Source organism: Chamaea fasciata, unplaced genomic scaffold, assembly GCF_029207755.1.
Source record: "Chamaea fasciata isolate MVZ Bird 193981 ecotype frontalis unplaced genomic scaffold, bChaFas1.0.hap1 SCAF_3, whole genome shotgun sequence".
NCBI classification, from domain to species: Eukaryota; Metazoa; Chordata; class Aves; order Passeriformes; family Sylviidae; genus Chamaea; species Chamaea fasciata.
In genome coordinates, this window is record NW_027094088.1 from 94,376,898 (window position 1) to 94,391,313 (window position 14,416).

General features: G+C 40.6%; 1 long non-coding RNA gene across 1 annotated transcript; it reads left to right on the top strand.

The window, feature by feature from the left end:
- The first annotated feature begins 9,315 nt into the window (after positions 1-9,315).
- LOC136287837 (uncharacterized) lies at positions 9,316-11,809 on the top strand. The gene is made up of 4 exons (XR_010720372.1): positions 9,316-9,400; positions 9,562-9,697; positions 10,584-10,749; positions 11,330-11,809. It is a non-coding gene; the product is annotated as an uncharacterized lncRNA (long non-coding RNA).
- The last annotated feature ends 2,607 nt before the right edge of the window (positions 11,810-14,416 follow it).

The window sequence follows — 14,416 nt, forward strand, 5'->3', positions numbered from 1 at the left end:
TTTTACACAGGGCTTTAATGCCTTGTCAACTCTGATTTGGGGCCCAAAAAATGGCATCTGCCATTTTAGAAACATGCAAATGACAGTGCCCTTTAAAAGACAGTTTCTTTTGTTAAAATAAAGGATCATTTAATTTTAATGGAATAAAGGGGGCATAAAAAGAAGTAGGATCTACAATGATCTAGGCCTCATAGGAGTGAAACCCAAGATATGACGCAAACAGTTTCATATTGTTTAAATCTTGATAAAAACAAATATTTTAAGGATTTTAGATTTCTATACCATTTGGAAATGCAGAAGACTTGTCTCAGTTCTGTATTCCACATTCACCATTTGCTGTTGTCTCATGTGTTTTTGTAACATGAATTCTGATGTGGTTGGAGTGACAAAATGCAGCTGATAAAGCAGATAATTCTGTCCCTGACTTCCAGCCTTCCTAACATGGCGTGCTGGTGCTACTGACCAACAGAAAAGGTAATTCATTTAAATCATGGATTTTGGGATGAATAGCGGTCACAGTGCTTGTCATGATTTTCATTCCCACTTAATATCTCTTTGGGACATGAACAGTAGCACAGTACAAGGTGGGACAGGATGTTGATTCTAGTATATAGTTCACACAAGATATTTTGTCTCTGCAAAAATAATCAATCCAAGTTCCAACTTTATAACATGATGTTACAGTATAAATATACTTTTTAATCCCACTTTGGTAGGAGCTTGCTAGTGGATTGCCTAGGACAGATCCACAGTTAGCATGAATGAATGGCCATGGGGAGCTGTATTACTTTCAAACGAATTTTAGTCCTTATAATGATAAATATGGGGAAAACTCAATTACTTTAAAATACTACTGCACTACCAAGGTTCCTTGCTCTGCATATTCTGAATACTCAGGAATTCAGACTAAGGAGGTGTTGAAATCACCTGTGCTCACTTGGGCATCACTTGGGAAAAATGAGGATTCGCTGGGAAAGACAGCAGCTCAGGGCAGGAGAGTGAGGCCAGGACCCCAATCCAGAAAATTTGCTTTTCACACATTTTAGCTGCAGCTGCAGGTGAATTTAATTTAATTGGTGATTATTTACTACTTCTCATGAGTCTTCCCCCAATTTCAGGAATGTTTTTTGGAGATTACTTCAACACAAGTAAAATGTGTGGGACAATGTGTTGGTGTGTCCCTTTGAAAATATGGGAAAAATTGCAAAGCTGGGTTTGATTTTATGCAGTGTAAGCATACATTTCTGTGACTATTCCTCAAATCCTGCTGTAGTAATTCTTCATATAAGTTAGAGTTTATTTTCTTCTTGCTTCATGTGATTAATCTTTTAGTGAAAGAAGAAGAAGAAAAATATTTCTTTCCACATTGATTATCACCCAAAATTCTCTGTGATGTAGATGAATTACCATGAGCTTTGTTTGTAGATGCATGGTCTTGGCGAACACAGAAGGATGTGAGAAGCTGAAGGTCAAACAGTGAGGCAGCACTGAAGGAGAAAACACACCCTGCTCATTTTGGTTCCTGTTCCAGGACAGAGGTTCCTATTCTGAACCTCTCTGCTATTTCGTCATCCAAATTAGTGTGGGCACAAAGAGAAGGTTTAAGAAATATGCCAAAAATCAGTGTACCTAGGCAGATGATAGAAAGCAGAGGAGAATGTACCATGTCTTTGAATGCCTGCCCCTGCCCAAAGGCAAGCTTATTTATCTCTGGCTCTGCCAGTTCTGTTGCTTTTTTGTCCGACCTGTTCTTAAAAAACAACTCTGGCAATCTCCTCCCTTCGTTAGGCAATCTCTCCTGGGAACTGGGCTGTATATCCCAGGTCTCTAGATTTGCCTTTCATTGCAACAGTCCTGGGGAATTGCCGTTCACATGCTGACTTGTTGTGGCGAGTCTTCATAGAGCTCCAGGAGATAAGACACTTTGTGGGCTGCTACCATCCAGGGCGTTTAGTCCCTGGGTAAGGGCTGGGCTAATGAGGGAGCTTCTGCATTGGCTGGGGAAGGATGGCTGTAAGTTGTGAGTGTGTATGTAGAGGTTTGCAGATTGCATTGGGTGGGGAAGGATGGCTGTAAGTTGTGAGTGTGCATATAGAGGTTTGCAGATGTACATAACATTAATTCTGGCAGCCATGGCCCTTCAGCAACAGCTATAAAGTGTTCTGGCCCAAATAGAGAGCTGGGCTAATGTTGCTGTGTGTAGGCACAAGTCAGAAAAGAGTTTCAGCTGGTCTTTCTGATACAGCAAGAGCCCCAGGAGCTTTGGAAGCAGGGAAAAGGCAGAGTTAGGAGTGAGCAGGCAATAGAAGGGAAACAAAATATTCACAAGTTTGTAAATTTTAAGATGCTACAATACAGATGTGATAGGGCTTTTTTGGATAAAACCTAAGGGATGGTTTTCAACCTTCCATCCCTAATGGCAGTGAATAAAATATTAATATATAACATTTCTTTTTTTTTTTCATTGAGTCTAAGTGGGTGCTTTTTTAATACCACTTCTTATATACCCAGCACTTATTCTGTCTAAATATCAGTACATCAGTTACATCAGTACATCTGTAAATCAAGACCAACATGTATCTCAGAGCACATTACCCATTCCTAGTGACTACATCCATTGTAATGGATATTATATTTTAATAATTGATGTTTCACATGCCCTATTTTTCTCTTCTTTGCACTGAGACCTTCTCCAAATGCATTTGAAGCACTCCTGGTACATGGAAGGTAACGATGAAGTGAAACTACACTGTAATCTTTTCCCTTTTGGAGATGGACAGAATTTACATGTTAAATTAGAGTAAAATTTCAACTCATTCAGTGGATTCCTGTTACAATGGTAAGGAATTGAGGTTTTGTGATACCTTCTCCAAATTCACTGGAAAGGAAATCATGAAACATTCATGTAAGTAAATTACAGCTCCACACCCTATTAGTCATAGAACTTGAAAGTAATTTGAAATCTTGAGCATATATGAATTATTGAACAATGAGCGAAAATGAAAGAAACTGGGGACTATAACTTGCGCTTCCACCATTTGTGTAAATTGCTACTGTGGAACTTCGGTTCAGTAATTTCAGGGCAGTGTTGAAAGAGCAGCAGAAACCTGTAATATTTAAAACCAGTAGGATCCTTATTACATAGCAAAGCCAGAAGGCAGCAACAGATCAAAGATGTGAAAGGACTTAAAAGGGAATGTGGATGGTTCCAGTTAGTCCCACCTGAGCTCATGGCTAGGTTGAGCACTACTCCTCTTCTTGTTGCCCTCCTTCTATCTGGCTGGTAGAGAAGGACACAGTAACACATTTTGTTAAAGACAGCTGTGGCAAGCTGACAACAAAGGTGTGTCAAAGCATCATGTCTGGAAGTGGATGTGAGCTCTGTCCAAGAGTTGCCATCTATAGGAGGAAAGGGTGAAAATTTTTTTATAATACAGGCATAGGCACTGCAGAATAGCTATTTAGAGATACAGATTCAGTTTTTAGAATAGGTGTATGTGTAGACTTGAATTTTGTAAAAGGTCTTTTTTCCTGGTATTTAGGTCCTAATTTTTATGTGGCAATTTACCTAAACAATTTTAGGACTCTTCTTTAAAATTTTCTCCTTTTCTTGGTATGAAGATTTGAGTGGCACTTTTTTTATGTCCAACACCCAAGTCTCATTCAGTTTTTGAACTTCTCAGTACCTGTGCCTTCACTCATTAACTCTTCCTGTACCTTACAGGTTTCCCTTCTGGAATAATCTTACATATGGGCACTTTTTTGTTGATCCTACTAGTTAATTTAACCCCACCTGAGGCAAGACTAACTTCTGGAGCCACCGCTTTCATGGCAGCATTGTGTGTTAACAAGACCAGATACTAAACCTTTTTTGTTTAGGAATGTGTTTCCCAATTGCAAACAAATTTCATGGCTATCAAACTAGATATCTGATATTCATGTCTAATTGATATCAGGGAACTAAAAACCTTCCATTTTCATTTGTAGTATTTATCTTCCTATGTTGTTAATATCTTTTCTAGAAACCTTAAGGAAATTTTTTCTATGCCATCACCACTACTGAAGAGATTACAGAAGTCTGCTGTTTATTTCTCTTTTCTCATTACTACTTCAATCTCAGAGATCAAATCTTGATTGCTATTTGATTGTGTTTTAGTTTTCTCTATGGTATTTATTTTTACATTCTGCACAGTAGTTCCAATTCCCAGATTTTATTTTCTGGACTTCATTAACTTCTTGTACATCAATTTCTCAGTTGTTTCTCACTGGTATCTTTTAGTTTCCTACATGGAAACTCATTAACCATACCTTCTATCTGATGACTTTTACAAGAATCATTCCTTCTCCCAGTTCTGCTTCTTCTCTGCTCTCCCTTCCTTTTTTTTTCTTCTTTCTGATCAATAACTGGGGTCTCCAAGATCCTCTAGCAATCTTCTCCTTTTAGTCCATGAATTAAAATTCATAGTCATGCACAGAACTCATACACAGACTTTGATAGAGTTCAAGAAGAGTCCTTTCTCTACAAGACCTTTCTGATATTTTCTAATGAAATACCTTCTTCTACTATCAAACTTTGTGCTCTTTGAATATTTATTGTTTTGACATGTCACTTCATTAAATCCAGCCAAGTTACAAATGTCTGTTAGTGAATGAGTTTTCTAACCCTGTCTATACCAGAACTGTTTCTTGGCTGTTTTCTCTGGGAGGATATGATCCTTGAGTTTAAAGAAAAATTTAGGCTGGCAAAAGGCAAAGCTGGAAAAGGGATACACATTTTGCATTTGTAGTTAATTTTAGAATGAGCTGAAGAACCTTTTGGCAAGTACATGCTGTGCTTTCATAATGGCCACACTGGCACAGCCTATGTAGCACTGGAAGGGCCAAGTGGCAAGTTCTCTCTGCAGCTGTAAAATGAGACACTGGCCCTTGTCTGTGAGGACACACAGGAACCTGGGTGTGCTGTTTGCTCATTGTCACAGGAGACCTGTGTGAGAGGGCTCCAAGCAGCACTTTGGAGATGGGCCAGGCAGCTTAGCTTGCCAGTCGAAATCAGCCCTTCACAAACAGGTTAGTTTGTGTAAGTTATCTGGCACCTAGACAAAAGTCAGGCTGAGAGGAAACAGGAGTCCTTTGTGAATGGCTCACAAATAAGAAAAGAAACTAATTTAAACAAGCACTCTAGAAAACAGATAGTATGATCCGTTTCAGTTTTAAGCCAGAGCAGTCTTACTGAACCAGCTGTAAGAATATGAATACAGATTTACATAGTGATAACTTGCTAGCTGTCTTTTGCAAATTCATTGTGCCATTTTCAGGTAGTTAATTAAGTCCTTTAGGTATCAGGGCTCCAGGAAGTGATAAGACAGCTTGTGAAAAGACAGCTTGGGCAGCTCGGGTGCTTGCTGCTTGGGAAAGTATTTATAGGATATCTTTGGTTATTCCAGGTGAGATGGACTGCACATTGCCATACATACAGTGCCTAGGTAGGACTGGCAATTCCTTGAAGAAAGGTAGAGCTCTAAGAGTCCAGGAGAAAAGGGGGAATCTTACTTCTCCTTTTACCTGTGTGAATATAATGCATGACTTCTTGATTTGTAACATGAGATTTCTCTGCACACACTTCCAGTGTGATTGAAAAAATAGATATAAAGCTGCTGATTAAAAGTATAACCTCAACAGTAAAAGTGCCCCAGAGGTTTTACCCTCCAACTCACCAGACATTGATCAATGCTCAGCAAAGCCTCTCCATCTCACCTCTCACCTCACCTCTCACTCTCACCTCTAGAGAAGTCACAGAATTTCAGAGTAACTATCTGGCTTCCTCCTTGTTTAGGCTTTAAACCTCATTGTGAAAGCCCAGGGAAGAAGCAGGGATGATGTCAGTAGGTAAATTAAAGACTGAGAACACTTCTGGTCTCTGTCCCTCCTCCTTTTTTTTCCACCCCCAACTTAAGAAAACATATACCAGGATTTTTAATGAAGATCAAGGGGTTAAACCAAGACATGACTTTTAGATGTGACCCGAAATGAGACTTACCTTGCTGTTTTCTGTTCACCAGACTTTTATGACCTTAAGTGGGGCTGTGGGAATTCAGTTTTCTTGCATGGGGCATGACATCTACAGCATGAATTTTTCTGCCATTATTTAATTTAGCACTGCAAAGCACCCACCAATTCTATTTCAGGCTCCATCAATGCTCTTAATGTTGCCACTTTGGATAGCCTGTTTATTTTAACAGATAGTCCTCAGAACCTGATAAATTTAAAATGCTGATGCTAGTGTTTGACATTACACCAGCAGTGCCAAGCCAAAATAAGACTGAGATAAGTGGAGCCATTAAAAACATAGGGTATTACTGCTGGAAAAATTCTGTTTCCTATTTCAGCTTTTATTTAAATGACAGCACACGCAGTTTACTGAAACTGGTAGATGGAGGATTTTTTTAATTATTATTTTTTGGGTTTTTATGATCATCTTTTCACAAAGAGTGAAAATGGTGGCAAAAGCCTTTTTTTTTTTTTTTTTAATTTCTGACACTAGACGTGCCAGCCCTTGTGTGTGAAGCAGTGCTCACCTCCCACCACACAATCCCAGAAGGCTGTCCAAGCTTCTACCTGCTCTCACTTAGTGAATGTGCTACCCAGACACTGGACACTGTTGATGGTGTGGAGTAGAGGAAGGCATTCAGTCATGGTACATGACTCACTGCTGAACCATCACATCGTATTATATCACATACATCTGGTATTAGTTCTGACCCCTAACCCATATAAATCCTATTTAATATAGGCCTATTCAAGTATATGAAAGAAGATGGACCTGGTGATGGTAACATGAAGAAAAGGAAGTATTATGCTGACAGCAATGCCATGGGCCCCTGATGTGACACACACAGTGCATAGCTGGTGCTGTAGGTCCACCCTTATTTTACCTGTGATACGTCAGGAAACTTTCTCAACTTTGTTCTACAACCCCCCACTGCATGCTCTTGGCAGCACCTTGCTTTTATGGCGGTGAAATATCTCTTTACACAAAGTGCCCAAGGACACAATGGAACATTAGTCTCTACCAGGAGACAAGTATTAAATACCATGCACAAAATAGTCAACACTACCCAAATGGATACCCGTGGGAGATGGAAGTGTTTCCCTATTTCTCCAGAGCAGGTGTAGGCACAGTAGTACCACCTTTCTGATTCTTCCTCCACAAAAATCCCCCAAATCAAACCAGTTTCTTGTTTTCTGGGAGAAGAAAATCCCTTTCCTCCTCTAAAAGGCACCTGTTGCTTGCTGATGGAGGAATATCCACCTCAGTCAGTGACTGAACCTTTGAAAGCAGCCCTTTTTGCCCTGGAAGTTAATTTAAAATGAGCTGCATTTTTGATGCAGTCAGAAAGCCTGGCTGGTTAGTCCTCAAAGGTTACAAACAACAGGAGAGAAGGGAGGGTTCCTGTTGTGCTATGGCAACTGTCAAAAACTCATGTACACATTAGCAAGATCAAACGTTTGCTCAGCCTGGGAAAGAACAGGTAAACACCACACTAATCCCTCTGGAGCTGTGAGACACACAGGATGTACGGCTTTCGTCAAGAGATGCAAGAAGCCAGTCAGGATTAGTTTCTCTTCTTGCAGTTTATTTATTCAAGGTTCGTGCTTTGCAAGGCTGCCCCACTTGTTCCTTGTCATGCAGCTGCACTGATTGAAGTACAAGGGAGAGTAGCACAAAAGGAGAAGGAAGCCTCAAGAGGTCAGCTCTGCACTAGAAAAGCAGAGAGCAAGCTGACAGCAAGGTAGCAAGGACCTGTGTAAGTCCTGGCTGCAAGCTCTGTGCTTCCTGAACCACCAGACTTATCTGGCTCCAGCAATATGTTCCCAACGAGCTGAACTGGGTTTTGAGGATGCATTTATAGCACATGATAAAATGCTTTTGAGCTGAGCAGAAAGTACATCCATCATCCTAAGTGATTTGGTATCTGAATCAAGGTTTCCCCATGGACACCTTCTTTCCTTTGGGATCCAGGCTCCGAAGGCTGGGGTTTGGTACGATCCCAGAAAAGCTTAAAATGATACTGGTTAACTTGAGTGAGAAACGACCAAGGCTAGGTTAATTTTATATCCTCCTAACAGTACTGAGAAAAGACTGTGAATCTGTACTAAAACCTGAGACAGTACTACAGGCAGTGCAGAACACAAGCACAAAATTTTGATTAGCCTTGGTTGCATAATTATTTTCAGGCCATGTGAATTAAAGGAAAAAAAACTCTGAAACATTATTAAGTACTGAGGTGGACATCTCAGAAGTGCCTTCACTTTGAATCAAGCCAGGTGTGTACTGTGGAGGAAAAAATAGTCCTGAAGTACTGAAAAGGCATTGCAAGGTCCTGGTGACACTAGAAAGCTGCTTCCTTGTTTATCCAGATCCATCAGCATCTAAGGAGCAGTGGTTTGGCTTAACTACCTTGGAATATGTTAAGAGAGACTCAACTCTGTGTAAATTGTTTAGGTTTTCTTTAAAGTGTCTTTGCAAATTTGTTTTCCTAAAGCCTTAATCAGAACTTCAGAATAAAGTAAGGAAAGATACACTTAGCAGAGTTTACTGGGTGTTAGTGGTGGGTAAGGTCTGCTAAACCTGGAGGAAATGCTGCTTCCAGAAAACGAAGATGTTGACATGAAACACGGTGTGCAGGGGGATACCTGCCCCCTCCATCCATCCTGCTGAGCCAGACAGACACACAGCCAGGGATGCAGTTTAGCCAGTGGCAGTGGAGCTGTTGTCAGAGCTTAGTGGCCAGGACATTTTGGTAAGATACAGAAGAAAACCAGGATGCATTCCTGTGTCCTGCAATGTTTACAAGTGCTTCCTGACACAACAGAGAGAAAAAATAGTTTGGTTTTCTTAATCTGAAGGAAATGATACAGACAATGCTTCACCCACACAACCCAGGGGAAGATGCAAAATCACACGTGCCCAGAGCTATGGAGAGTTGGGCAATTCTGCACCTCCTGCACTGAAAATGTGTCCTCAGCTGAGGGGCAATGGATAGAGGGGATAGTGAGGAATACCCTTCCCTTCTGAAATTAAGGGAGTTTTGGATTGAACTGCAGGAATGCATCTCAATCTATGAAATTTCTTAATCTGTATCAAAGACATTGATCAAAGTCCAAAATTTACTTTTATTCCCTTGAATCCGATGGTCTGTTGCTTTTGTGGAAAAAATTATGGGGTTTGTGCTCTTAAGAGGAGGAGATAATGAAAAATTCAGAGGGCTCACAGCCTGTGGTAAGGTTGATAAGGTGGCTGCTAATGAGCTGCCAGTTCTGAGAGCAGGGAGTGAGCCTTCATGCTGCAACCTGAGAGTGCAGTGAGCCTTGCTCTGCGGTGCTACAGCCACCTCACATGGTAAGAGGATGGTAGGTGACTCAAAACAAAGCAAAAAAAGCTTTAAATTTATTTTGGATTATTTTTTACTTTAAAATATGAAATTCACAACTGACACTAGCAAATTTTTAACTTTATAAGATTTATAAAATTTTAACTGTCCTTTTTAAAATTTTTTCTAGCATGTAGTAAGTAAAAGGGACCTTAGGCTACAACTCTTTACCATTACTTCTACTACAACTTGAATCCAGAGAAATTGGTGAAGGTTTTCTGGACTGAACACCCTGAAAAATCAGTGATATATTCCTGATATGATAGGTAATCCAGTTTATATTTCACTGTTTACTTTGTAAGCAGGGAAAGCTTTGCTCTTACAAGATTTTTTTCTTACAGTTCTTAACAGCAAGATGAATGCATGGCACTTTGTGAATGTGACAGCTGAGTTCTGTTTCACTGCTCTTTAAAATATTCTCTGCTTTCTCTCTGTTTAAGAAAAATCAAGGAATTATCAGGAATTTGCTTTTTCACTACAAATGCAAATGCACATGATGACAGCTGAGCCTCACTGATTTAAGGCTTCACAGACCCCTCTTGTAAACATTAATGGCACTTGAGTCGTCTACCTCCTCACAGTCACAAAGAAAGTATTAAATGTTGAGGCAGTGGGGGAGGCAGGGGAACCCTTTGGTTTAAGATGCTGGCCATAGGGTTACAGCTGTCATGAAAGTTCAGTCTAACTTATAAGATTTATAGAGTTTGGAGACCTTTTTTATCTGTTTCTTACCTATATAAAATGAATAAAAAACAGGCAAGAAAGCTTCCTAATAAGGCAGTCTAGATCTGAAGAGCAAATTAAGGTCAATTCCTGAACAAAATTGAAGCGTGAGCTACTTTTCTTTTTCAAGTAGTTTTACTTGTGTTAATAACCATGGTTCCTTAGTTTATGAATCATTCATGTGTGTGAGTCTCCTCAAGGCTTGAACCTGCAGGTTACATACTTGTATTAAGCCACTGAGTGGCTTAAAAATACTTTGGTAAAGAAGTACAGAACAACTTTTATTTGGTGCTAAAGACAATTGCAATGTAACAATTATTGCGAATAAAGATGGTTAAACAAACACCATATACATAAGCAGAATGCAGTAAATATCTTCAATATGTCTTCAACCTGCTGTATTGCATATTATACCTTCATTTTATGCAGGAAAATTTTAAGAAGGATATGGCTACATTCCTCCAAAGGAAAATGCACACACATTAAGCAGTATATATCAGACAAAGGTTTTGGCAGAAGAATGATGACTCCAATTTAAAATCTTATTTATTTTCTCTGTATATCCACCAGTATATTCTCTACACTTCTGAGCAAGGTAAGCCACAATTCTGGGGGCTTTTTTTCTGATGATGTTTTTTCAGTGATGGCCATTCCCGGTGATTCCCACCACCTCAGTGACAAATGGAGAGCAGTGTCAGCCTCCCTGGTTCCCACTCCCCACACCTGATGTCTGTTGGCATTATTCAGGATATTGTACAGCTTGACAAAAGAGTATCTTCAACATGCAGGAGTCTCCCCTGGAAACAGGATCCTAGGAGGTCCTGTCTTTATTTGATCCCAAGCTCTCCTTAAAGTGAGAGGCAGCTTGCAAGACTTGATGATCTCTTCCATTTTCCTTAGCAGTCAGTCCACAGTCATGCCTTTCTGCATGTAGGGTTTTCCCACCCATTGTTCTTCATCTGCTACACACAGCAGAGATCATGGAAAAAGGGGCTCAGCAGGAGAGCACAGCATGGAGGCAAAGGTCAGGCAGGGAAGGGGAAAAATAATGGAGAGTGAAAAATAATGAGGAGGGTTACATGTCAGGGAAAATGAAGAAGCAAAGACTGTAGGAAGATGGGAAGGGAAGTCCCAGTGCTTGTGGGAAGCCTGTGAAGCTCCATCTGTCTGTACAGGGACATGCTGAAAAGGACGCTGAAATGGCATCTCCTCCACACCGTGACTGCTACAGATTTCAGTCATGACTCGGTGAGCCCCCTGCATCAAGTAATTTTTGTTCCACCTTGGCACACATTTGTTTGGTTTGTTTTGAATAACTGACATGTGACAGACTCAGCACATGCTAAACCTCTCCAGGAAAAGCTGAATGAGTGTTTGTTTGTTTAATCTATATACCATATCTGTTACACCCTGGGTGCCAAAAAATATTTAGTACTGCTCAACAGGATGTGTGTTTTGGAATCAGGTGAGTGAAAGAGTTCATCTGCACTTAGCAATGACAGGTTGCAGTGGATGTAATCCAGTTCTTGACACTACAGAGTTTGTACTTTTGAAAGGCAGCAGCACTCAGAAGAGCACTGTGAAATTTTCAAAAAAAAAAACAAACCCTCAGCCCAGAGACAGGTTGTTCCTGTCAGCTTACTGAACTTGGGAATATGAATACACATTCAAATAGCATGGCATGAGGCAATGCAGCTCCTCAGGTGAGAAGGCCAAGGCATGGTGGAGGAGAAAGCAAGCTGGAAATTGTTTGTAGTCTTATCTCAATAAACTTCTTTTAACCCTGGGTCCTTGCCATGAGTCGGGGGTTGGGGAACACTGCACCCACCAGTTGCAAAACCCCTGCCCTCGTAGCCCCAAGCCAAAGGACCTCTGGTCGTTTGCTCCATAATTTTGGCTGAAACCATTAGTTTTATCTCTTGTATTTGTCCTCTTTGTCTTGGTAACCCAGTAACTATATCCCATTCTGTGCATCTTACACCACAAGTTGAAATTTGTCTCCTGCCAGTTGGTGCTTTTTCAGTTGTTCACCTGGCAATGTGTAAAAGCTCTCTTTGCCCTCGTGACCTGCTGTATTAAACAGTTGTCCCTGGACAGTAAGGGCAGGCTTTAATGATAATTAGATGCTTTCTGCTCTGAGTAAAGGATAAGGCACAGATATATCTGACAAATGATCAGGAGGGGTAGGAGGGATCTGTATGTGCTTGATCTCATTAACAACACGAAGTAAAGGACTGAGCTCTCCTGCCTGATTACCATCAGGTTTAAAAGGTCAGCCTAGGGATGATGTCTGTGAAGGTGTTCAGAGATTTGAGATTGTCACCAAATTTTAAGCATTGTTTTCTAGTACCCATTGTTTAATTTGCAGAGCAGGTATTAATGTATTCTTCCCGTTTGCTGGGTGCTTTGCTGACCCCTTTCCCATCTGCCCTGTGTGTCTGCATGTTATGTAGACACACAGGGCAGATGGGGTGTGTGAGTGCATGGCTCATTGCGGTGATATTGGGAGACTGTCTCCACCGCAGGTATTTTTCTGACCTCGAGTAAATTGCATAGCTTTCTTCATCCAATCCTTCCCCTTTTAAACAGCATTTTATGTCTGCCCAGCATATTGTAGCAGTGTACCAAGATTCCTAAACTGCCTTTTAACCCCTGTGAGACAGAGGTTATATTAATCCAAGTGAAGTATGGCATTTATATAGCTTAGGACTTCTTGGCTAGCTCTTTGATACATGACACTGCACTGAGCTGCATAAATGCTCTTTGTTATCAGTGTTTTAACATTTTTCACTTTGGAACCCCTGAAATATTTCAGAAAAGGTACAGAGAGCTTCACAAATGTCGCAGATGTAGGTTGTGTTTATGTGAATGTTCTTTCCTTAGCCACCACGCCTTTCAGTTCACATAGAGGTCAAACCCTCTTTCAGTAAGTACATTATAATAATAGGCAATCTCTTTTTGCTTGTGTTTTTTTTTTTTTTTCAGTGAGCAATACATGATAATGAGATGGTAAACAGCTTAGCACAGGCAGAGAGAGGAAAAAACCCCAGCAGTGGGGGGGTCTAGGTGATGTTAGTCATTTGAGAAGTCCATGGTTGGCCTGCCCAGCCACCTGCCTGGGGCTGTGCCCACAACTAGGCGGGGAAGGCTGGCTCAGGACTATGCACTCTCAGTGCTGCCACACAGCACAGACGTGCACACAGTGCTTGTGTGCTTCTCCACAAACAATTTAGTGTCCCCAAGACACTAAATTGGATCACTGTGGGAATCCTGGATTGTACTATCCATCTTTCTCTTTCCTTTCTGGAAGCATGTTTTCACTCAAATGTCACGTAAAGACTTTTTCTTCATTTTATCTTCTGCTTGATCTTTGTGTTGATGGGTCTGTTGCTTCTAACTCCAATGACATTCAGAGTTGTGCAAGTGCTTTGCAAACATGGAAGAAGATGAGTCTTTGCCTGAATGAGATTACAATCTTTGAAGGCAACAGCAAACATTGAGCATGTGGAAAACTCCTGAAAGCACGTCTGAGAAAAGCTGGCTGAAAAACAACATTGCTGTTAGGAACAGTCATAAAATTCCAAACATTTAAAAACAGATTAAATTGTCTGATTTTTCTTAAATAAGCATTTATTGTGTGTATTATTCTGTGCTTTCTTGTGAAGATATTGCCATAGTGTCCCAATGTCTTTTCCACTGATTTATCAGAAACTGAGATTTTAGCAGGTAAAATTTTAGTATTATTGTGGTAACACTCTGTCAAAATATTGGATGAAAAAAAATTAAGCGGCTCAACACTTCCACAAAATAAGAAAAGTTGTATTATTGTTTTGTTGCAACGAATTTTGTTTTGGGAAAAAGTACCTCTTGCCAAAGTAATTTACTGAGAAAAAGCCAACTGTCTTTTGTGGCTCATGTGTCTTAGCCTTCAGCCTGTGCAATGCAGAGCCTGGCCCTGTGGTATAAGGGCCGGTTTCCATACTGCGACTTGAGTTGTTGCCAGGCAGCTGCTTGTACATTGCTCAGTGTTGGTGAGGCAGCTCCACCCCAATCCACGGCAGAGGGACCTTTCTTATTATACTTAAATCCTGGCTTCTCTTCCCTGCTGTGTAGTCTGTGACATAGAGCACAGTTTATTCATGTGCATCGCTTTATTTCCAGTAGGGAATTCACAGAGCAACCATATACTTCCTCATTGGGATTTAAGGCTCTGCCCAGCAAATTGAAACAGGTTTGGAAACTGGTCATTGGCCTGGAGGTTG